This window comes from Lagopus leucura, unplaced genomic scaffold (genome assembly GCF_019238085.1).
Source record: "Lagopus leucura isolate 7727_CA_CO unplaced genomic scaffold, USGS_WTPT01 Super-Scaffold_100001, whole genome shotgun sequence".
Classification (NCBI taxonomy): Eukaryota; Metazoa; Chordata; class Aves; order Galliformes; family Phasianidae; genus Lagopus; species Lagopus leucura.
The window spans coordinates 86,061,857-86,085,325 of NW_024962262.1; the positions used below are offsets into that span (position 1 = coordinate 86,061,857).

A 23,469-nucleotide genomic window follows, 5' to 3' on the forward strand; every position below is an offset into this window, starting at 1 on the left:
AGTACTGAGAAGCTGCTCCTCCCAGGCAGAACATCACAAGTTTTGCTGACTGATATTTCCATTGCTTCTCCCTTTGATGCAGATGCCTCACTGAATAACATTTTCATTTTGTCTAGAACTATGGCAACCATGTCAGCTGCCAGAAGGCAGCTTTGGTTGACAACTCAAAAGACAAATTCTCAGGCAAAACAATTAGTGGTAACTGCTCTTTTCCAGGGAGGCAGACTTTTTGGCAAATTGCAGAACAAAGTCAGAGAATTCAAATGAGAAACCCAGCCTGCTTTGCCCAAAGGAAGGAATGAAGATTTTTATAGCACGAAAGAAGGAATTCTTTTGGTCTCCACTGTAGCTCCAAATACCAAAGCTGTTTGTGGCAACGGTCTGCACTGAAAAGTGCTCCACAATAGCATGATAGGCACTGTGCCACCAGGACTATACAAAGTGCTACATCATCAGAAGCTACCCACAAAAGAAGCAGTAATGAAGCTTTCCTCTGGGTACATTGCATTGGCAAACTTGCTGCATCTCAGGACCAGTGCTACCCACATTAGCTTGTTCAGTTGGATGAGGCAGCCCTCTGCCATGCTACAGAGAAACATCTGAAACACCTGCTGGTTTTGGCACAGGATCTTCTGCCAAAAAGGTCAAGTTCACCATTTGAGGCAGACACAAGCAATGCCCTTCACTATTTTCACCCAACATAACTTCCTCCTTCAAGACTAAGAAAATGTACTACTACAACAAACTCTGAATTTCTTCAGACCCCCATGCAGAGTCTTTCCAACGAATGCACTCTCTGTAGTTCATAATGTTAAACTGTCTTTCTAGGTACCAGCTCCATATTCCCCCAGCACTGGCAAACAGCATCAGCCATACCTAGGAAAACCATGCATTACTCATTAGCAGCACAGTGGCAATTGCAAAGTGAAGACCTCCCAAAGAACTTGTTTAAATCATGCCGAGAATGTGATTGAAATTGGTTGTGAATTACTGAGCTTAAGATGAGATTTCCTTCCCCGCTCTTGATTTTCTGCCTGAGTTGCCCTCCTCGTATGTCCCGTGTAGATACGTTATCAATTTACCTCTTTTTCCTTTAACAAGCACTGGGAGTTGGTGCCTATTTTTAAGTGCCCTCTTATTTAATGTGTAATCCTATAGCTTTGCTAACCTATGCGTTAAATTAAGTTTTTTTGTTTGTTGCTTTTTGAAATATTTCAGACCTATATTATTTTATTGGTATGTTTTATTAGAAATCTGTTAGATTGATGCTCTGCATCTATTCTCTACCAACAGTTCATGAGTACAACCATACTTACAGACCAGTTTGAACAAGACGCAAAGCAAAACTACTGAGATGATTCCGTCCCCAGGCAGCTCACAAGCTAATTCATATACAAACTGTGTTGGCTCATTTCTAGTTAAGAGTCAGAAAACTAATACAGTTTAATAAGATATGTGCACACAGAGAAACTTTTCACTGATAAAGCACTCACTCAGATTGCCTGTTATAAACAAGGGGGAAATTTAATCTTCTTTCCTCTATATTTAATTTAATGGTTTGCATAATTTTGTTTCCATTGTACTTAATTACAGCTAATACTATTATTTGGTTTCCATTTGTTTTTGCTTCCCGCTCTTGAATGAACAATCAGTATTTACAGATTAGCAACAGTTGTAAAGTGCCCTGATTTCTCTTCCATTTCAAAGTTACGAGTGAGAAGCTCATTATATTGGGTGCTCTGGCATTTTTGGAGTAGCTTAGGCATTCACAGTGCAAACCACTGTTATTCATACTGTTATAATTCCTCTGCAGTTAAGTCATTACTAGCAATCAGAGCAGGCTTGTAGTACAATTCCTTTTTTGGGAATGTCATGTGAGATGCCCAGAGCAATATGAAAAAATAAAGGCCAACTTGTCTGGCTGTGGAGGGATTTATAGCAGGCCACTGGCAGAGATCTGCTGGGAAGTATTAAGAGCTCCTGCTTAGCTGATCGTATAAACACCCAAGCCAGCAGGTGCATTACATTTGTACACTATCTTTTTCCTTCAGGTGCAGTATTAAAACTCCTGTCATCACAGCATGTTTATAGAAACTTGAATTATAATGGCCTTTTCCTGCAGATGGCTGAGCTCAAGTTTTTGTTAGGTGAACATGAGATTCATTTAAAATCACTTAAATGTTTTCTTTTTGCCTATTAGCAAATGACAATATTGCTAAGAAAAATTGTACTTTAGACATTGCTTTTTGTTTAAAGTGAGAAATAACTCTCTTATAGTAAAATCTGCTGACTATTAGTTACTAAAGAGGGTGTTTATTTCCAAACAGATGGACTCAAAGCAGATTCCTTCCTTCCAAAATACAAAAAAAAATTCACCCAAAATGAACCTTTTGGATAACAAGTTCTAAAATTGACTACAAATTTTACTATGCATAAAATTTACTTTTTTTATGTGAAGAGCTATAATGAAAGTCAAGAATTAGGTTAATGGATGAAATGATATCACAGAATCATAGCTTAGATTGGGAGAGACCTAAAAGTCCGCCTGGTTCCAATGCCCTGCATTGGGCAGGTTTGCCACCCTTTAGATCAAGTGCCCAAGGTCCCATCCAACCTGGCCTTGAATGCCTCCAAGGATGGGGCATCCATATATCTGGCAAAGAACACAGTAAATTATCACAGACAACCTGGAACTTGGTATTTTACATGAGAAATAAACTAATAAACAAATAAACAGTCAAAAACCCCACCAGCTTCTATCAATGAAAATGTTTGCTTAGGCAATCAAGGAATTAAAGTCAGGAATGGATAAATAATTGTTTTATATGTAATTTTAACTTAGCTCTCCATACAAAGTTCTTTAGTACATATACTTCAATTGCACAATCACATTCTTTCCTGCTTTTCATAGCATTGCATGTGATACATGACTATTTTCTACTGTAATACTTGGTGAGTCAGTACTGTAGAAGAAACTGAACACGTTTGTTAGTGTGTGTATTTAATGGCACTACAATAGCGTTGAGAAAATTCTCTCTTCCTGTTGTTTCCTTTTATGGCATTCAGGCAAACAAAACAGAGTGAGACCTTAGGACAGGGAGGAAGGATGATTCTTTAGGCGTGGCCCACAGTCATTCTTAGGAACTTGAATTCAGCCTGAAATCCATTCTATTCAATCTCTGGTGCCCTGCTGTAACCTAAGTTAAGGCACTTAGGGTGAAGTTTCAAATGTGGCTACTTTATTTTTGCTTTTCAACAAGTGATAGTGTCACTAAGAAAAAATCAGCTTCAGAATATGATTTTCTATTAAGCAACCTCTTTCTGCAGTTGATATCACCCACATCCTGCATGACTTTCTTTTCAGGATGCCATCTCTTTCAATTTCATCCTGGCTATTTCTTGAACTCTTCACACTGTGAGAAAATAAAACAGTACTGAGGAAAAATAAGTTTCTCTTGGTTTAAAGCAAAGAACCACAGCACTCATCAGGGAGTGAGATGAGCACCAGCACCAGCTGAAAGGAAACAAGGAGACAGTCTTTTGGCAGCGACAAGGTACCAGATATCTAAATTTGGAACCTCAGTTTTACTCTTTAACCCTCACGCACCCCTTGTCAACATTAGTCTGTTGCTGTTGCATTCATTAGTTCACAAGGACATAAGCATGCTCCTTACAAATACTTTAAAAATGATGGGAAAATTCTTTCACTACAGTAATAAAAAGTCATACTTCACAGAGAGAGAGGTTTTACACCAGTGTCTTAAAATAAAAAGTCATTGCTTTTGTAAAACCCTTTACTGACACATAGTTGGTTTTATACCTCCATGCAATTCCGCTGGCAGATCCAGAAGTGTTAGCACTCACAATAAGGTAGAGGTCTGCAGTAGTAGCGGTGGTCAGAGATGATAAGCACCTATCACTAAAGAATCTGATGCAAGAAAAATCTGTATCAAATCATATGCACTGTGCTGGAGACTTCCTTGGCTAGTACCACCTTAAGTATATCCTCCCTCCTCCTCCCGATAGTCATCCTGGCATTTAGCACTTGCAGTGCAGCAAAGCAGACACTCTCCTGCTCTGTAACTTCATATGTTACACTGATTGCTCTCATCCGTGATCTGCTCACCAGCTGCTCCTGAAGCTGGAGGGTACTAGGGAGGAGGCACAGTGCTCCCTAGCATGTCAGTGGCAAAGGCTACTTGGCCCTCTTCGTGTTAAGTACAATTTCCCACTCCAGTGCAGTTGGAACTACACCCAGTGCACTATAGTGCCTAAGGTATTAAAAAAGGAGGGGAAAGATAGAGGAGAGTTCTGCAAAGACTTTGGCAAACCAGGCACAAATAACTCAATACTTGCCAGCGTTAGTCCCAGTGTTAGCGCCAGACTGTGAGCGATGATTTTGATGACAGTAGGAGCCTTGCACATAGTGATTACTAGCTGCCAAACAGGGTCCTGTAACTGAACATATTCAAATACCCTAATCTGAGGGATTTGAAAGGCATGAAGGGATTTCTTGAGGTGCAATGTGGGCTTGGTGAGTGTTTATGAATTTGAGAAGTCTTTTTGAAAGGGCTGATCTCTTTTACCCAAGATTTTTACTTATGTGAAGACAGTGATTTGTGACATCAGAATGCTCTTTTCTCATACACCTGGGATGAGGAGTCATGTCAACAGGGTTTAGCAACTTGGCATGCAACCTTTAATCAGCTGTTTCTCACATTAGTAGAAATGGTTGGACCTGAATGGAGATATCAGCAAGAGAAAATGAAATGATATTTATGGGAAATGAAATACATGGGAGAAAAAGAGGATATGACGGATGTAATAGCAGAAACTGCATAAAGGAGATACATTTTGTAAGGTTAGGAAGAGCTGAATTTAGGTTTGCCCAGAAGATTAAGGGGAAATTGAGCATGACTTTCTTCGAGGCAAAGGTTTTTTCTGCAGAACGCAGTAAAGATCTCCTTAATGGTAAAAGAAAAGACCAAAAGTATTTTTCTTCTCAAGATAAATTGATGTCTGACTGCAGTCAACAGGAGTGACTCCCAGGTCTTGTTACTGGGAAGGAAGGACTGGATGGATAAGGAATAGTACCTACTTTACTAGTTGTTGGCTACATTTGACAGTATTTCATGGGTTATTTTGCTTACTGTGCTGGTTCAGGTGAATTTTTCTCCTATTTTCCAACCACTTTCAATCATCATCACCTCATCCTGTGCCTGAAATCTGTATTCCTAAATAATAATAATCCTAAATGTTAGCTTACAGAAACCACTCTCTACTTGAAAGGGATTCAAAATTTTTCCTTTAATTCAGTATATGGAATTAATGTCATTGAAGTGACAACTGTTAAAATTTTGGCCACATATGACTTTTAAATATTTTTAAAGAATTTTTCATCAAAAGCTCTGACTGTACTCTCGGGAGCTTAAAATACAGTGATAATGTTAAAATAAAATAAATCTCAAGAAATAGGAATATGAAAGCTATTTTTAGTCTGAAAAAAACTTGCTTTCTCCCCATAGGTAAAATGTGCAAAAACAATTTGTGAACTAGGATGTTCTGTACTTCAGTCTGTAGTGTCTTTACCAGCATTTGCGAAGAGCTTTGCAAACAGTCTCTCTGCTGTACTTGTTGTAGTATCATTACCAATTAGCAGTTGTTAGGAGTCCAGCAACCATCTAGCCACAGAGCAAACGGATGCCTGGGGAAAAGCCATATCCTGAAAGGTTTCTGTAGTTCGTTTGGAGTTCAGCCTCCACAAGGCACCACAAATGTTGCACAGTGTGCTCCATTTCAGTGAAGCTAAACTACGGTTTAGTTTTCATTATTCTTCAGTTTAATGGTGAAAATATGAGACTGATGATGGTGGCTGAGTGTCAACAGTCTGTATAAACTTCCCCTAACAGCCCAGCTGAGGTTCCTCTCCCAGCTCATATTAGCCTCCGTGTTGCACAACACGGGGTCTCCTGAGGAGAAGTAGCAGATCATGCCAAACTGTAGACGGTATAATGGCAAGGTGGGGAAAACTAATTAGGTGTCACATTGAGACCACCAATCTAATTTGACTGTGAGGTCAAGCTGGCTGAAATCTTGTCTCAAGGCTAGATATGGACAAAATTTGTGAGACTTTCTCTTTTTTTTTTTTTTTTTAATAAAGTCTATTTTTTTTCCTGTTTGCACACAGGAACTAGGCTAAAAGTCTCAAAAATGTGCTCTTAGTTTCTCATTGAACCACTTTTGTTTGTGAACACAAATAGGCATGTGTAAAGGCTGGACTGCCTGTGTTTCTTCGTACTGACAGGCCCCCTAGTGTGATCAGATCCAAAACTTAATTCATGCTTCTTTTTCATTCTTTTCCCTGTCTTTTTAGATTCAGTTTTCTTTTTTCTTTTTTCTTTTTTTTCTTTTTAATTTAATTTTTAATTTAAAAGAAAGGATTTGGCAAACATTTATACCCATCAACATAGCACAGGGCATTTTGATATTAACACTCTGGCAAGAGAAGATTGCAGTATATGCAGATTAGTCTTATAAACACGCCCTATACCAACTTTTATGGCCCAGGAAAAAGCCTTTCAAGAGACTGTCATTTCCTGGTGGGTGGTTTGTGTTTTTTTGTTTCTTGGGCACAGCTCTGAAGGGTCTAATACTTTGCTCATCCACTTCGGCTACAGTCTTTGAAGAACAAAAATTTTTCTGAGAATATTTCCCCCCAGTGACAGGACCTCTACTGCAGCTACAGTTCAGATGGGTTTCTCTTTAAGCACTACATAAGAATCTCATGTAATGTCATCCATAAAGACTGTGCTAGAGACAACATTCAATTAGAAGCCCTATAAGCCCAAATAAAGAAACATGCTTTGCATATTGAGAGTGACAGAGGCCACACATTTGAAAAGTCAAACAAGAAGAATACTGTTTTCTTCTCCTCCTTTTTCTTTCTCTCTCTTTTTTAAAGACTTTCTCTGAAGGGGACAGGAAGCCAATTTAATTCCAATGATATAACATTGCCTAAACTGGCTGTGGTTCAGATCCTAGTAGTGACAGCACTGTAATGCTATGCCTTTTTTTCTGAAATAAACTTGTCTGACTTAAGTTCTCACTTCAAAGTTACTGAAAGTTTAAAAGGGAAAAAATGATGTTTACATTTAGCAAGTGCACTGATGTTCTAATCTTAAATTATAATCAATGAAAGAATCAGAAAAATAAGAGTATTCATGTTAGCCTCTGGGAACTAGATAATGAACGACTTCTTTTTTGTAATCATGAAACTTTGACACAAGAACGAAGAGACACCCATTATTAACTTCGTGTACAACAGAGACCTTGACCTTTCTTATTTTTCTGTCTTAAGCCCAAGCACTACTCAATTCAAAATCAAAAATTTACAAAACATTCTGATCTAGAGTATGTGTGTCTGGCATTTGAGAAATGGGACCATCTCATAACAGAGACAAGTTGTTGTTTTCCTCAAAAAATATCCACAGGAGGAAAACTCACAGATATTTTGCTGTTCCTGCCAAGTGAATTTTCATGCAAACTACAAATGTTTTCGTAATAATGTATTACATTTTTTTCTGAATTCATCACAAGGAATAAACAAAGATTTCTTCCTTAGCTTTGTTATGTGGAGATATAAGGGACCTTGATCTCAGTGTGCTCATCTCAACTTTATTTCTTTTAATTTCAACCTATTCTATCTATGAAATAGAACCAATTTTACTAATGTGACAACTGTCAAAAAATGCGATTTTCTTCTTGACTAGTTATATTTTTACCATATATTTGTCAGTGTATTTTAGAAAATGATTACAGGTTAATCACTCAGAGGTGGTAATGCACTGGAACAGGTTGCCCAGAGAGTTTGTGGATGCCCCATTCCTGGAGGCACTCAACGCCAGGCTGAATGTGGCTCAGGGCAGCCTGGTTTAGTGGTTGGCAACTCTGCCCACAGCAGGAGGGTTGAAACTAGATGATCTTTGATATCCTTTTCAACACAAGCCATTCTATGATTCTATGTGCATGTCTGCTGTAAGTCACCATCATTACCATCACCATTATTTATATGCTCTTTAGAGTAGATTGTCTGCTCTCGTAGAATAACTACTGGTTTCTTGCCATAAATTGGTGAATCACGTTTTCTATGTCTCATATTTTTAATAGTTGTGATGTTTTCTGCTTCCTTTTGGAAATCTTCAGTGGCTAGATTATTTTTAACCTTGGTAAAAAAAGTCTAAGCTAAGATGAACAATCAAGTAGATGATCTAGTATGTTCATTTGGAAAAGGAGTAAATATCCCTTTCCAACATACAGATTTCACAATTTTCATTTTGTTCCATTTTGTACTCCGTTCAGTTATCTTTTGTCTATTAGAATGAAACCATTCCTTATAAGAAGAACAAAATTTGCTTTGTTGACGTTTAAATGCATTTGTTGTGTTTATTTGTCATTTTAAATATGTAATAAAAAATATATTGAACTTTATCATCATACAATTGCAAACAATTTATGAAATATGCCTTACTCTCTGCTAAGATAATTCATTTCAAATTCTACACTGAAAAGAACGCATTAAAAAGAGACATTTCTAATTTATTCTTGTGTTTGCAGCTTGTAGAGGAGTGATATTATTCCCCAGACAATATGCCTTGCTTTTTAAAACAGCTGTACTCATGATCACAAAAACAGAGATGCTAGTTGAAATTTCTTTCCAGACATGAGAAATCAAGAGAAAGATAATGTAAATTTTTTTTTTCTTCCACTTTTTGATTGAAAAATGAAATAATTATGGTCTTCTGGTTTTTCCCTACATACTAGTGTTTTTCTATGATGAGTGAGTAGAAGCTTTTGTCTTAACAACTTTTGATAGAAAAAAGGAAAAACTATTTTACATTAGAAATTCAAAAACTTAAAACTAGTTCTTTAGTGACTTTTATCATGATACATACGTTTTCTTTGATTTAGAATCTCCTTACTAACAGAGAGGTAACATTTTTCTAGCTACTGTACACTGTATTTCCCATTGCTCATGTTCACCAGATCTCCATACATCACTACCCCTAGTCAATACAGAAGGATTCTTTAGACCGGTCTTATGGCAGTGGCATTTGGGGGAATCTCAATTATGCAGGGCATTCACAAATGTATGTTGTGCCACTCACTTACTGTTACAAAGGACCTATTTTTTAAGCTGTCAAAGAAACACTTGTGGCATTACAGAAACAAGAGAAAAGCTGTCAATTCTATTATTAAATTGACATTCCACACATGCTACTTTCTGATGACAGTCCATAATAAAGTTGCCCTATTTCTTTGCCCTCTATTCATGTCACTACCTAAAGTTTGCTCTCTTGCATCTCCCTCAGACACTGACTGATAGAGCATCAGACATGTAAGCTCAACAAGAGGTCGTCATTGTGGTGCACTGACAGACATTTATAACACCTGAAAAAAAGAGGGGAATGAAGGTCCTGAAGAACCCTTGGTACACTAGGCCATTACAATGCATGGAGCAAGGACAGTGACATCTCCCAGGGTACTGTCAATCAAAGAGTACTGAGACAAAACCAGACAACAGAGACTATTGTAAACCCATTGGAGGGAAAAGGGAAAAAAAAAAAAAGCATAACAAGTCTTTGTTTTGACCTTCAGAACAGACACATCTGTGTTACTCTAACTGCTGCAAGCTTACAGGATAGCATGGGTTGGTCTGACCCCAATGGGAACAAATTGAATGCTAATTCTCTTGTACCCTGATCTCCAATGAGGCTGACAGTGCCAACTAGACTTCTTGGGAAAAGGAGCACCAGCTTTCCATGCTTCTTTGTTTTTAGATTCATTTAAAATACATAGGTTGAAGAAGCTTGGATTTCCCAGGTAAGCTGTCTCACCATGCATCCTGTTGGGAATCTTCTATGAAGACAGCAAGACAAGAGTAGCTAGCTCTCGCCCTCAGGGGTGTCTCGTTTAGTAAGAGCTTGTGACTGACAGCTGTTAAGAAGAATGACAAGATATTTTACATCTGTTTAGTGTCTTGACTCTCAGCCATTCCTTTCCACACTGGCTATTGTCATTCCTCCTATATCCAGGAATCCTACTGCTGCCAATGCAAATGTCAGACCACTGCGGAGCTATAGTGCAATGCAGCATACATTATACAAGAAATGAAAAGTGGATTGGGGTCACTGCATAGGGGAATGCAATGTTTCCAAAGTACGTTCATTATCCCAGACCTAAGAGTTTGGACCAATAATAACACCATTGGCTATTCTGTTGCACATACAAAACTCAAGAGTGAATCAAACACACAAAATTCTTTCCACATTTATTTATTTTCCTTGTAATTTACTGATGTAGTTATTTTGGTGCAAACTTTTATAATTCATCCACTACAGCACATTTGCAGCACTAGTTATGAATGGACATAACATCCATAGAACAATCATTAGGGGTTGGGATTTTCATGATTTCTCTATTCTCATCAAATCTGCTGACTATTAAGCAGTTGTTTTTCTGTAGCTTGAAAGAAACAGCATACAAAGTGGGTTATAAAAAAACCATGCATTTGTTTTGGAAAAGAACAGATAAATTAATCATATGACTTCAAATACCAATTACAACCAAGAAGACAAAATGTATTATAACGGAAATGTTTTGTCTAATTAGTAAGGACAGTGCTTTTAGCACTAAGTCTGGCCCGACAACTGCAATTAAAGAAAAGGAATAAAGTTCACAATGTGAAACCAGAAATTACCTGCCTGATGAAGACTATCTAAACCACAAGAAATGTACACTTCTTAAAATAAACAATAATTATAATGACCCCATTCAATCTTCATCACTCTTCAACCCATTCCAAGTCAAAAGACTGTGTAAATTATGAGCTCTTCAGCATGCCTGGAATGTTAACAAATCTGGGCTCTGGAGCAGTTGGTGGCAAGTGAACTTGGAAGTTAAGGATCATTCACAGGATTTTAGTCAGCAATAGAAGTAACGTCATCCTTCAGCTAAACACATCTCATGCCCTTTTAGGCAAACCTAAATTCAGCTCATCACTTTTCCACAAAGGCAAAGCAATCTACTGCACAACAGTGTTCCACATTCTTGGTGCATGATTCTAATGCATAAGAGAAACACAGCACTTCTGAATTTTCCTTGTCTTGCATGTGAAGTCCTGTCAGCTCAAGCTAAGAATGTTCTGAATAATACGTCAGTGATCTTCTGGATATCTTTTTAAACCAAGAAGATGTGTCAGTATTGTTTTCTTCAGGAATTAATAACAGAATTACATGTGAAAAAGCCGTGAGATTCTGCATCCATGTTAGTCTACAGAAGAAAATAGAACGCAGTCTAATTTCCTAGACTGCAGATCTGAAAAGTCTGGAAAAGAAGATCTGAAAAGCTGGCAATTAAAAGGGGTATGAAAGCCACATGAGGACAGCCGAAGTACAGCACTACTAAAAAAAGGAATTCTACTCAGGTGATAAATCTTAAGTATCATAGCAGTCAGCAGAGGTAAATACTTTCCTACTCATTACAATCCCTTTCAATCTTTGTGAAGAAAAATATGGAGAAAACACGTGCACCCCCATACTCTCTCATATACCTAGTGCAACTGGGACAGCTAGTGAAAACAAAGCCATTGAGTACATGTGAAATTGACAATAAATCATTTGGTCTACATATTGATAGAATTGCTACTGAATAAACACTTCAGATAAGCAACTAAAAAAAACCAACCACCCAAGCTCCAATTGCCTGTTTGAATTCCACTCAACAATTATAATCTGACATAAGCAAATCCATTGATTTGATACCAAAAATTCAATGTAACTGCTACCAGATTGGCATCCTGACTAGAACTCAACACCAATGGTGTCACGCACATGGACAGTCCCATACATTCTCATTTCTTCAACTCTTAAAAAATCTGAAGGAGTACTCATGCATATTCTTACAAAACATGATGATAGAAAAGCAGTAGGAAGAGGCAAGGTTTGCATTTTGCTCTTTATCTTCCAAGACCCACAGAGAAAATATTAGGTCTGATTTTGTTCTTCAGGCACACAGCTCTATTTTTCCTGTACAATGTAGCTGTTGGCGTAACATAGGAACAAGAGGCTGGCAAAATGGTATGAAACAAGTAGTCCAGATCTTTTTCAAGCTCTTCCTGCTGCCACTACATAACTAAAAGCTTAATAAAATGTGCTACTAAGATGCAAACATCTTGCACACATTGAAGTATTTTCTTTATTAACTTAAGTGATAAACCTGCCCATTCAATGCACATGTTCAAATATTAGCAATCTTGACCATCTGAGCAAAATCTAATATAAAAAACGAAGTGATTTTCAGATGATGATGATAACATCCAACATACTCCTTCCCAAGTCCAAAACTTAGAAGATGGAAAAAGATTTCTACAATCTGCTGGTTCACAAGAGAGAAGAAACTATTGTGTGGGTTTGAACTTTGGTGTGCTGCCTTTAAGCATTTGGTGGTACTCACAACTGCTTAAGAAGATATTTGGAATTCCAACATGAAAGGTCTGTTTCATATTTTAAGCCCAATAAATCTCGATCACAGCTCTCAATTGAGACAGCAGTCTGGCAAAACTACATGGACAGCAGACACTTTACTGTGGCTCTTTCTCCCTTCTCAGCCTCTCATTCCCTCAGCCTTTCCCTTCCCCCTCTTTCCCTTCCTCCCCCTCCCCACCCCCCCCCCTTCAGTTGAAGTTCATTGTTGCCAGAAAAAACAAGAAACAGCGTATCTGAAATTTAATCTTCCTTAAATTTGCAGAGCAGCCTACAGAGAAGATTAACTACATAAGCTGGACATATTTCATTATTCCTCTTAGGACATGCATAATGACTTTCCCCCACTCAGTGTTTTCTGTTGCTGTTGATTATTGAGTTTCACTCCTCAGTAAATTCAGTCTCAGCAAAGGTAGGACTGTAATTTTTTCTTGTTGCTTTGTTTTGGTATTTGTTTGTTTGCCTATGTCTTTTTTTTTTTTTTTTTTTTTTTTTTAAAAAATTTTTTTTAAAAATTTTTTTTTTTTTTTTTTTTTTTTTTCCCCAAAGGATAAATATACAGGTGCTGATGTGGAGATATTTTTGACAGATGTACATACTAAGAGCAAACAGCAAACTATCTGATGCTTAATTACAACATGTAAGTTACAGTTCAGTCAACAGATGTGATAAGAAAGTTATATTTTCAATGCACTTCAGAAAAATGTCTCACTATGTCTTGCTATATTGGCCCAGGAAGTTGACAGCTGTAATGTGCTTCTTGTTGCTCACCAGTACTCAACTGACAAAGATATTGCAAAAGCTGGTTGAAGAATGTCTAGGTGATACAGTATAGTTCTTAAAACTAACTTTTTTAAGACCAAAGACTGTTTAGGTATGAACTAAGCCTGATGAGTCCTGTAGAAACTCTGTGGTAGTCTGATATTCTTGGGTGAATATCACTTAGGACTTAACACAGAAAAATGAGCATATTCTGTGAGGAACTGATGTCCTCTTGTTTCCTCTGGAGGGTCTTCCTTAGAAGATCAGCATGTTTACAAATCAAAGTGACAGCAGAGTAAGCCAGTAAACTGATGAAGACATTTCATTTCTAACAATATGATGCAGACTTTTAGTTACGCAGATGTCTACAGCTTGTAGACAGAGAAAAGGCAAAAATTGACATATCTAAAACCTAAGTGTAAATGAGTTTTCTTGCAGCCAAATTTAGAATTGAAGCCAGACATTCAATGTTATTACTGTTCATAGATTCTTTGCTTCGTAAGTCAGAAATGACAAATATCAACAAATTGCCACCTGCTTTGATACAAGTTTGCATCACCTAATTCCTAGATCAATCCTATAATATTGGTGACTGATATCATCTCCATAGGCAAGCTTGAAATTCAATACCTATGTAATGTCTATCAGAGATAAGGTAATTCTACAATGAGGGACTAAAATAAAACAGTAACATCTTGTGTAAGCATGTGCATGACTGAACAGTTTTAATTTTGGCAGGAAAAAAAAAAAGGCAGAATAACTACCACTTTAATTTTTGGCTCTGCTTTCAGTACTCATAGGGCATATGTGAGAACATGTGTGTATCCAAAGGGATAGAAGGAAAAGAAAGCTCTTATCAAACTAAGCAAGCTTGATCCATCTTTCACCCCAAACTTCCCACAGTTCTGGATGCAGAATTTTATTTTCCCTTGTATGGCAGATTTAACAGCACAGTATATTACAAAAACTCAAAATATCCACGACTTTGGCAATTTTATATGGCAATCTACTTGTGCTTAGAGAATAAGTACAGAAGTTAGTTAGAAAGCCTGTTCTGAATGTTAATGGAAGGTCCTTACAGTGGAAAAGGGCCCTATTCATAGTAGTTCTCTAGCTCCTGTTTGTGTCACACTGAAGTTAATGCACCTAAGTACAGTTCTCATAATAAAAGACTTGAGTGGTAGACCTCATACATAAATTATACACAAGACATTAATACAGATGTAGAAACAGGAATGCTTAGGAACATTTCGAAGTAAGAGGAACAAGTTTATACCAAGATCTTGGCCCTTACAAAGCTCCATCTAGATAATACCTGTGCCATGAGGGATAATAGTGATAGCTCAACTAAGCACCTGAGATTTGATTTTGTAATGCACAGTGCAGTAACACAGAGGGGTAGCTCTGCAGGCAAAGTATGAAGAAATAGTCTGCCCTCTGCCTGGCCTCGTCAGTCATATGTTTCAAGCATCCAGGAAACAGAATCTTGGGGGATGTACGGAGGGGAGAAATTACACATAAATTAGGTAAAATACCAAAACAGATTATGGCACTCGGCTTTCTTCCCTTTAATGACTAAAGTAAACCTTTTGGCTTTTTTTTGGAGGTCAGGTTTTGTTTTCATTTGGTTTTATGAGAATATGTTTTTATTGGTTTTGTAGTATCACACAGAATACCTTTCAGAACAGACCTGCCATTAAATGGTATCTCTATAAGCCAATGCAACAGTAAAGCCTGCTGAAAACAATGTCTCTCCTCCATCACTGCCATGATTTCAAGAAATTAAAAGTAAATAAGACCACATTTTCTACAGAAGCTTTTTCTTTCCTAGAGAATTTGTTGTGTTGTATGACTGGGATTTTCTCCTTATTTTGAAGGCAGGAGAGGAAGAGTTTAGAAAAGACAATCTTTTCAAGAATTCACTCTTCTAATATAAATTGTCAACAAGACTTCAGTTTGCAATAATTTTTCTTTAAAGGAATTTGATAAAAACAGGTGGGCACTCCTCTCAGCAGGAAACTTAAGAACTTCATTTTCTTAGCAGCAGCATTCAGAAGTCCTTCCAACGACACTTTTTATAAAGCAGTTACTGTATCACAGGCCAGAATAAAGTGAATTTACTAAGTCATAGTTCTCCTCAGATCTAAATCTGTCTTTGAATGACCTTCCTGATTTAATCCAGATCATAAACATGCTGAACATCCTTTCCTATATACTTGGGAGAAGTGACTGAAATGGAATGCAGCATCAGCACTACCTTTATTTGTAATTTATCTGAGAGGTGTTCCTATAAATGATAAGCACAGTTCTCTTTTTTCTGTTTATGCTTTTACGAATGGCTCATCAAACCCACTGATATCCTGAATAGGTGTTCCATTATAAAAGACATGGTGTTTTTGCTATTGTAATAATGTGGGATTTATTATTTTTTTTTCTGCAAAAGTTATTATGTTTTCGAACTTAAAAATACTAAGAAAAAAAGAGGAAAAAAAGATGAAAAACTAAAGAGAAACAAATTTGGGATTTTTTTCATCTTTTTGCTGCTGTGTTGTGTCTTTTTCTTTTCTTTTGTTTTGTTTTTAATGGAAAAATCTAAATTTAGATGCCATTGAAAATCTTGATATCTAGACCTCACCTGTCCTAAATTCCAATGCCATTGGTGCCTTATCCTCTGAATCTGAGGGTCAAGTAAGCAAGATCTAATGAAATATAATTGTAAGACATGACAAAACAGTACAATAATGCTGCTTCACTATCTGGAAAAGATTTGGTAGGCCTACCTCAAGTGTCAAGATCCTGTAGGGTGAAAATGCTTCAGAAGAAAAAAAAAAAAAAAAACACATTTCTTTGTATCCCTTAATTCTGTATTCCATCACATTTATGACTCTAAGGAAAAAAAGTGGGAATTTGAAAAGATGTGGAAGAAACAAGACTTGAAAGGAACGGGCTCAACTGAAAGCAGACACTGCTAGAAACAGAACTGTGCATCTCATGCCCTTAAAGTTCTGCCTCTAAGAAGTATATTGGTTGCAAAGCAGTATATCACTTGTATTACTTATTTCTTTCCACAACCTGACATCACAGAACTAAACATCCTCAAATGAAAATGAGGAATGACCAACCTCCGAGGAGGTGCTGAAAATTTTTTTACCAAGTACAACCCAAATTAACAACTGACAGAAGAATATGATTTAGCAGCCTAGTTTGAAATGTCAGTGCCTACTAATGTATTTAAATATGTATTCTAACCAGGACAGGCAATAATGATTTTCCCAGGCTGTGTATCATTTTCTATCATTAAGATAATAGCTTAGGAGGCTGGATATTGGACTAAAAGAATATATTTCTTTATGTTTGTGTTTAAATAATTTGAAAGTGTAATCCTCAACAAGCTGCATCACCAAAATATTTGTAGAGGTGTGTGGCTTTCAAAAAGGCAGTCCTTGTCTTTACCAAATAAGAAAAACAGAAGTGGATTTTCTACTAAGGCCCATTGTGAGAACAGAGAACTGCAGCACTCTCCTGATTTTAAGTGCCCAGGAATGCCTGGGTATAGTTTACAGAAAAAAGATTTATTGCTTCCAGCTGGGAAACCCAAGAAGGGAGGTATTCCTAATATAATTTTCTATATTGTGTGCAGAACAGATATAAAGTGTATCCATGATACACAGACAACACCAAATACAAGAATAAATGTCCCTATTTACAATGGGATAGAATATTTCTACTTACATGCAGTTCTGACGTAAATTGAAGTAAGGGTATAGCACATTGTACAAGAAGAAAACAACTGTATTACTGATGGCAGGAGCTCTGTGACCTGACCTTCAGATTTGAACATGCAGCCTACCTTGACACCACAAGCATGCTTGGAGAAGGCAGCAGCTGTGCCAAAATAACTGCAATTTACTACAACACTGGAAGGCATAAAATATGAAAAGCTCTTCAGAAAATATCCCTAGTACCATGTCATTAAAATTGTTTATCTGTTACTAAGTCAAGAAATTAGGGCAATAAAAGATGGCTGTGGTGGAGGACCAAAGAACACAAATCTATTACTGAGGCTCAGGGACCAGCAAGTACTTGTTTTCTTTCAGGCATGCAACCTTGTTTTATTTCTCTCCTTTCTTCCTGTAATTTACTTCTGAACTGAAGAAGAATCTTTCTCGCCAGATCTAACCTTGCTCTTTCTTCAGCTCCTTACACACCTGACTCATTTCTTTATCTTCAGCTTAAAAAAAGATCTACTTCTGGCTGTGCAGCACACCACTCACTTGGTGGTTAAGCTCTTGAGCAGGGGGACAGAACAAACCAATTCATTAGAAGTGCTCATGGAAAAGCCAAGATGTCCTGTGTTCACTTAGCCCAATAAATATAGAAGGTCACATTTTTTCAATCAAAACATTTTTCAGCAAAAGAAGGAAAAGGCCTCTCTTTCTGAAATGGATACTTCTGGAGATAATGTGTTTTGTTCAAATTATTCGTTTTTGTCTATGGCTAAGTGAGTCCAAAATATTTCATGCACGTTTCTGAAAGCCAAGATTTTATCAAAACTTTTCAAAAAAATTGGAAAATATAACTGGAATTCTGGGTTCTCAGCTGTTTTAGTTGATTCTTTCTGTTAATATTTTTAAACAAAACATTTCTTGATTTTGTCTGTCTTATGGAAAATGCTTACCGTTTTCTAATCAACTCTGGTTACAACAGCTATGGGTTTGGGCCAAGGAGTCTAGGTACCTTCCAGAGTAGAGAGCTAGAAATGACTTGGTTGTCTCACTTGGCCTGCTCACAAACTTTGCTTTCTTGTGGGTACTTTGTTACTACAGTTCACTGATCCTCAAAACCTAGCATATACTCATATACCACTATTTCTTCATGGCAAGCATGCAGACAGCATATTTAAAAAGACCTTTCAGCAAGCCAGTTTTAAACTCGGTTTCCACGAACACTAGGAGACATATAGGTCTTTATTTTATACTACTGAGAGCCTCAGAGCAGATTTTCTTGAAAAACTGCTTCAGTGTTGAGACCTGTTGAAATTATCCAAGACTTTCTAGCTGCTAAACTATTCCTTTCCATATGCTGAGTGTCCACTTTGAAACCCTTGCTCATTCTTCCCTGCATCTGGCATGAATTTCCAGGGGGGCGGGGTGGGCTCTGCGGTCTGCACGAGAGGAGCGCAACTTCACAGCTGCCATTTCCTTCCTCTGACAATGCAAAAATATCTTCAAGGGGGGAATCCCATTTAACATGCAAGTGGTAATACCAAAGATATTTCGGCTTCTCATCCTCTTTGTGACAGTGTCCTGAAACTAAACAGTGCAGCTAATATTAGCCCACAGGCTCCCCCCCTCTTGAGTGTTCGTCCCTTTTCTTAACTCTTGTCATGACTGAGCTCAGTGTAAATACTATAAAATCAAAAAGTAGCTGAGCCATATGCAGTGAACAACATATTTGACGCTTTTCATCCTCTTTCAGATTTTTTTTCAGCCAGCTTTGATTTTTACACTTCAGATTACATTCAGTTTTTATATGCTGGGTAGAAAAGCTATCACAGAGTACATTTAAAATATTTTTTTCATTGCATTTCTGGCTCCTGGCAAAGCTAGTCACATGAGATCTTTTGCAGTAGGATAAAGAAATCCAATCCAAAAATATCAAAATCAGGGTATTGCCTATAGGTGTAGCAGAAACACCAAATTTCATTATCTAAATAGAAAGAGCAGAGGCATCTGCAGGTATTAAAGTTTGACCAAAATGAAATGTACAAGTAACTGTATTCAAAATCCAAGATGTGTATTTTGTGAAGAGAAGAGAAAAGGAAGACAGAAAGCACAAATAACACTGAGGGGATTTAGCTGCAGCAGCTGGAACCAGTGAAGACATCAACCTTGTCTCCTGTGTGGTAAGGTATTCTTTGCTTTTTTAACTTAGATATAAGCAACATTCAGCTTGCACGTAGCTATATGTAGGTAACCATTTTTACTGACAGTAACCACAATCATACTATCCCTGAAGAGAAGTTTTGCCAGCACCTTAGTCTATCTCTTTCTTACATGATTATATACATGATGAGTAAAAAGTCACTGCTCCCTAGCACATCTGAGGATACTGCTACTGTGGACTTTCTTGCTCTGCAGGCAAAGATAGTTTGAGATACCACAGATGAGCAGCATGGTTATAAGCACCCTACCGACATCATGGGATTCTGTGGGAGCCAACCCCATGCCATGTTGGAGACAAGCAGCCCCTATATGACAGAGACAAAATCTGGCATACCTTGGCAGTGTTGATTACCACTGTGCTGCGATCACATTCTGTACAGACAACTCATGATGGAACATCTCAAAAAATTTCACTGAGGTTCATTGCTGACCTCAGCTAGATTATGCTATTGAGGCCTTAGGGAAAATGGCAGTACCATCCAGCAGGTTAGAGGTGTCCTCAGCTGTGGTTTGCCCTTTCTTCTTATCTTCTTTCTTCTTGCCTTTTCAACTCTGTGTAGCAAGGAAAGCTGACAGGGTGGCTGGCTGCCACATCTGCCCAAGAGGCAGGAAGACTCAGTGTCGCTTTTCCCTCTTCACACACCCACAGCCCAGCTGGGTCCAGCTGGCCCCATGCACCCACTGAATGGGGAACTCTTGTGCATTACAGTCACTTAGACTACCTGAATTAAGCAATAATAGACTAAGTGTTTTAGAAGAGCTTTGCTTTTAAAGGGGTTTTCTTCACATGGTGAGTTTCTCAGCAAGAAATATTTTTGATCAAACTGCTAACCTGCCTTATCTTACAGGAGGCTGTAACAGTCAGTGCCTTTCCACAGTGCCATGCTTGTTATCAATTTGTATGGGAATGCCTATTCTTCCTCTTCCAACAATGTAAGTTATACAAGATTTGTTCAAAAACAAAAAGCAAGTACAGATGTTTTTTGTACAGTGTAAAACATTTAGCTGCCTCTCTGCAGTTCAGAAGTCAATGTTCATCACATATATTATTATTGCATTCTTTATATCTGAATTTTGGCAAATAGTGTTACTACAGCCAATCACTCTTTAAAGAATGAGTGATCACCCCTGGAAAAATAACAAAAAATACTACTTAACACCCATTTAGTGCAAAGAATTAGTATCTGTCTGTGAATTGTATAGCCTGGAGGGATCTCAAGGAGTCTTGGGTGACTCAAGATAAATTAATTAATTTCTCTGTTTTCCTTTACTGCAGTAAATAAACAATGGATAATTCTTACAAAGGTTTTCCGTCTTTACCCCTTCCCAAGCTGTGCATGCTTAGCTCCATAGAATCTGTCTCCTGCTATCACAAACTTTCAGTACTTTGATTCAAAATTTGCTAATCATTATATGCGGTTTCCTCATCCCTATACCTAAGCAAAATTAAAATATTAAATCTCTCTTAAAGTTCACAATAGTGTTCTCATCATCAGCCTTTTTGTAATAGCTGAGATTTACCCAAAACACTACACAGCTGGAGCAAAAATGAGTTTTCACAGAGTGATATACATTTTAAAAGGGGGATTTAGGATGACTGACTTTTTTGTGTTTGTTTTATTTTTTTGGTTCTTGGCATTAGGCTTTTTTTGTTTGTTTTTAGATGAACATAAATTGAAATCAAAAGTGAAGGACTCATTCCTCTCTTGTGCCCTCTTCTCCACAACAGGAATACCATTTCAAGGGGGAGAAGAAGTAGTAAACAAAGAATATTTTTTGTTGATGGGTCAGTTACAGTTCTATGTAGGCTGAAAAGTAGATTGTAATCCTGAGAAACGGCAGCATACTTTTGTTCCTCCCTCCCTGCCCCCATCTTGAAAACACACATGGCTTGACAAAATGCCACTAGAACGTGCTTGAAAACAGTGATCTCATTGTGAAGGCTGAAAACTTAGGGCTCAGTATAGTTGGATGATTGAGAAGCACAACATGCTCAACAGATGTAAAAACTGTATAATTCATGACTTTCTCAAGTGGGGAATGAGCTTCCACAGCCAGTTACTAAACCGCTGCAAGAGGTGTAAAATATCCAGCGATTTCCTATGCGAGTGCACCAACTATTTCAGATATGCACATACTACTTGCGAGTTTTGGCTAGTGGTCACTGGGGTTATTTCACTCTGCTCTGTTCTGTACTTGTTTGGGGGTATTTTAAGAAGAGAGGAAAGACAACATTTTATCCTTGGTTTTCCTATTAAATGATTGTGAGGCATGAAGGGGGGGATTGGAACTAGCAAACAAACTCTAAGCAACATAATTCTAGGAAAAAAAATAAATTAGAGATTACAAACTTTGGACTTCCCACTTGTTCTAGTGAGCTGGCAGAAAAACCAGCTTAAGCTAACTAGGTTTGTTGTTCCCTTGGGTCTGCAATCTTGCATAGACCTCCCTGGCAGATGATGAAATTTTGGAAAACTAAACTGAGGCCCACACGAACCCCTTTCCTTTTTTCAAAGGGCTTCCATGACTCTCTCTTCTGAACCTCAAAAACCAAAGCAACTAATTTCCAAAACTTTTCTAAAAATGCCCAGACTTTGTTCCTTTAAAATTGAGCAGTTCTTTCTGCTACTGCATATAGTTTCTGCAGGGCCTCACAGGGGAAGACTGCTGATGTTTCTTACTTCCAGATCCAGCAGGCAGCTGGAAGACATTTTATCTTCCCATACTATAGGTTAGAATAATGTCAAGGCTGTCTAAATTGTGCCCAGAGGACTTCTTGCTTGCTAAAGACTGTCATTCCTACCCTAGCTGCATCTTCTCTGGCTCCAGAAGTATTCTTCAAAATGAGAGTAGTTACCCCTGCCTTTGTAAAATTACTTCAAACAAAAGGTTCATGTGCCTGAAAATTAACATTAAACAACATTAAATCAGTTTATAGGTACAATCAAGGTATATTGCCAGCATCTGATCAGAGGATACCCCAGAGAGTTAGCCTGGGAAAGAGAAAAAAACAGCCTTGGCACATCAGATGTGTTCCAATATATGTATGTTTTGAAAGAGGAGCTCTTCACAAGAAGAGGATGACTTAGGCAGAATTATGGCATGCCATTCACCTACTAGAGATTTGAAGAAATCTTCCCGAATTAACACGCCTCTTTATTTTAAAATTTGCAGAGCCTTCTAGGCAGCTTGCCAGCCTTCACAGCTGTTGGCAGGTAGAAGAGAATGGAATGAAAGATAAGAGCAGAGGAGAGAATATTCCTTTTGGGTATATGCAGCCTCTCAGGGCAGATGTTGACTTAGAGATTTCATTTGGCACCTGTCAGAGGTTACTGTGATGTCCATAATTGCTGTCCCCAAGCATTAGTTTACCACTGCTGCCATGCGGTAACTATTTGTGACACTATTTTCAGGCTTACTGCATTAAAAAGACTTGTATCTTCCCTTCCTCCTTTACTGTTTTGGGTAAATTTTCTGATACACATTGCATGTACAAGCTGCATGATTATTTCTGAACACTTCTGAGGCTGTCCACGTGTAAAAAATAATAGATTGTCCAGCTGTTATATGCAGTCAAATTCTTTGAGCTGGAATAAATCAGCTCCCCTTCCCCCCCCTTCCCTCTTTTTTAAAGCTTCAAATTTGGCAGGTACTTCCTTCTGAATGCTGAACTCATGCTTCTCCTTGGTTGGAAAATTTTGATTTCACAGAACACAGCTCAGGAATAGTGAGAACAGAAGTATGCAGTTATTTTTTTTCTTTTTTCTGTACCTTATGGAACTAGAGGAAGGTTCATGTCTCCAAGTAGACATAGACTCACAATAGAAGAATGGTCTCACTGGCTGAGAAAGAAAATCTTTCTATCACTTTCTTAGGAGAGTGAGGGCTGTTTCCCCACAACCACTGTCTCATCTTTCTGATGCAGGCAAACATGTCCTTGTCATTCCACTGTTTTGATTTCTGTCTTTCATGTCAAGAAGCAGTCCCTTGCTTCATGCACTGAATGAATCAGTAAAAAAATGTTACATGAAGTTGATTAAGGCTAACTACGAAAATAGACAATTTGTCCTTGGTGACTTTCAGCAGACAAAAACATGCCACAGTGCTGTAGTTGGTGCTGAAGTATACAGCAGGCTGCAGAGCCCTGGCTTTCTTCCAGGCTTCACAGGCCAAACTCACTGCTTGGTCATATGGAGAAACTTTATGAACCCCAAGCTTGTTAT

At 37.8% G+C, this 23,469-nt stretch overlaps 1 long non-coding RNA gene across 1 annotated transcript in view; it reads left to right on the plus strand.

Annotated features, from left to right (window-relative positions):
- The first annotated feature begins 12,752 nt into the window (after positions 1–12,752).
- Positions 12,753–23,469, plus strand: part of LOC122178246 — a 41,746-nt gene continuing 31,029 nt past the window's right edge. The window contains exon 1 of the long non-coding RNA XR_006178259.1: positions 12,753–12,951. This is a non-coding gene — a long non-coding RNA (uncharacterized LOC122178246). The remainder of the gene's footprint in view (positions 12,952–23,469) is intronic.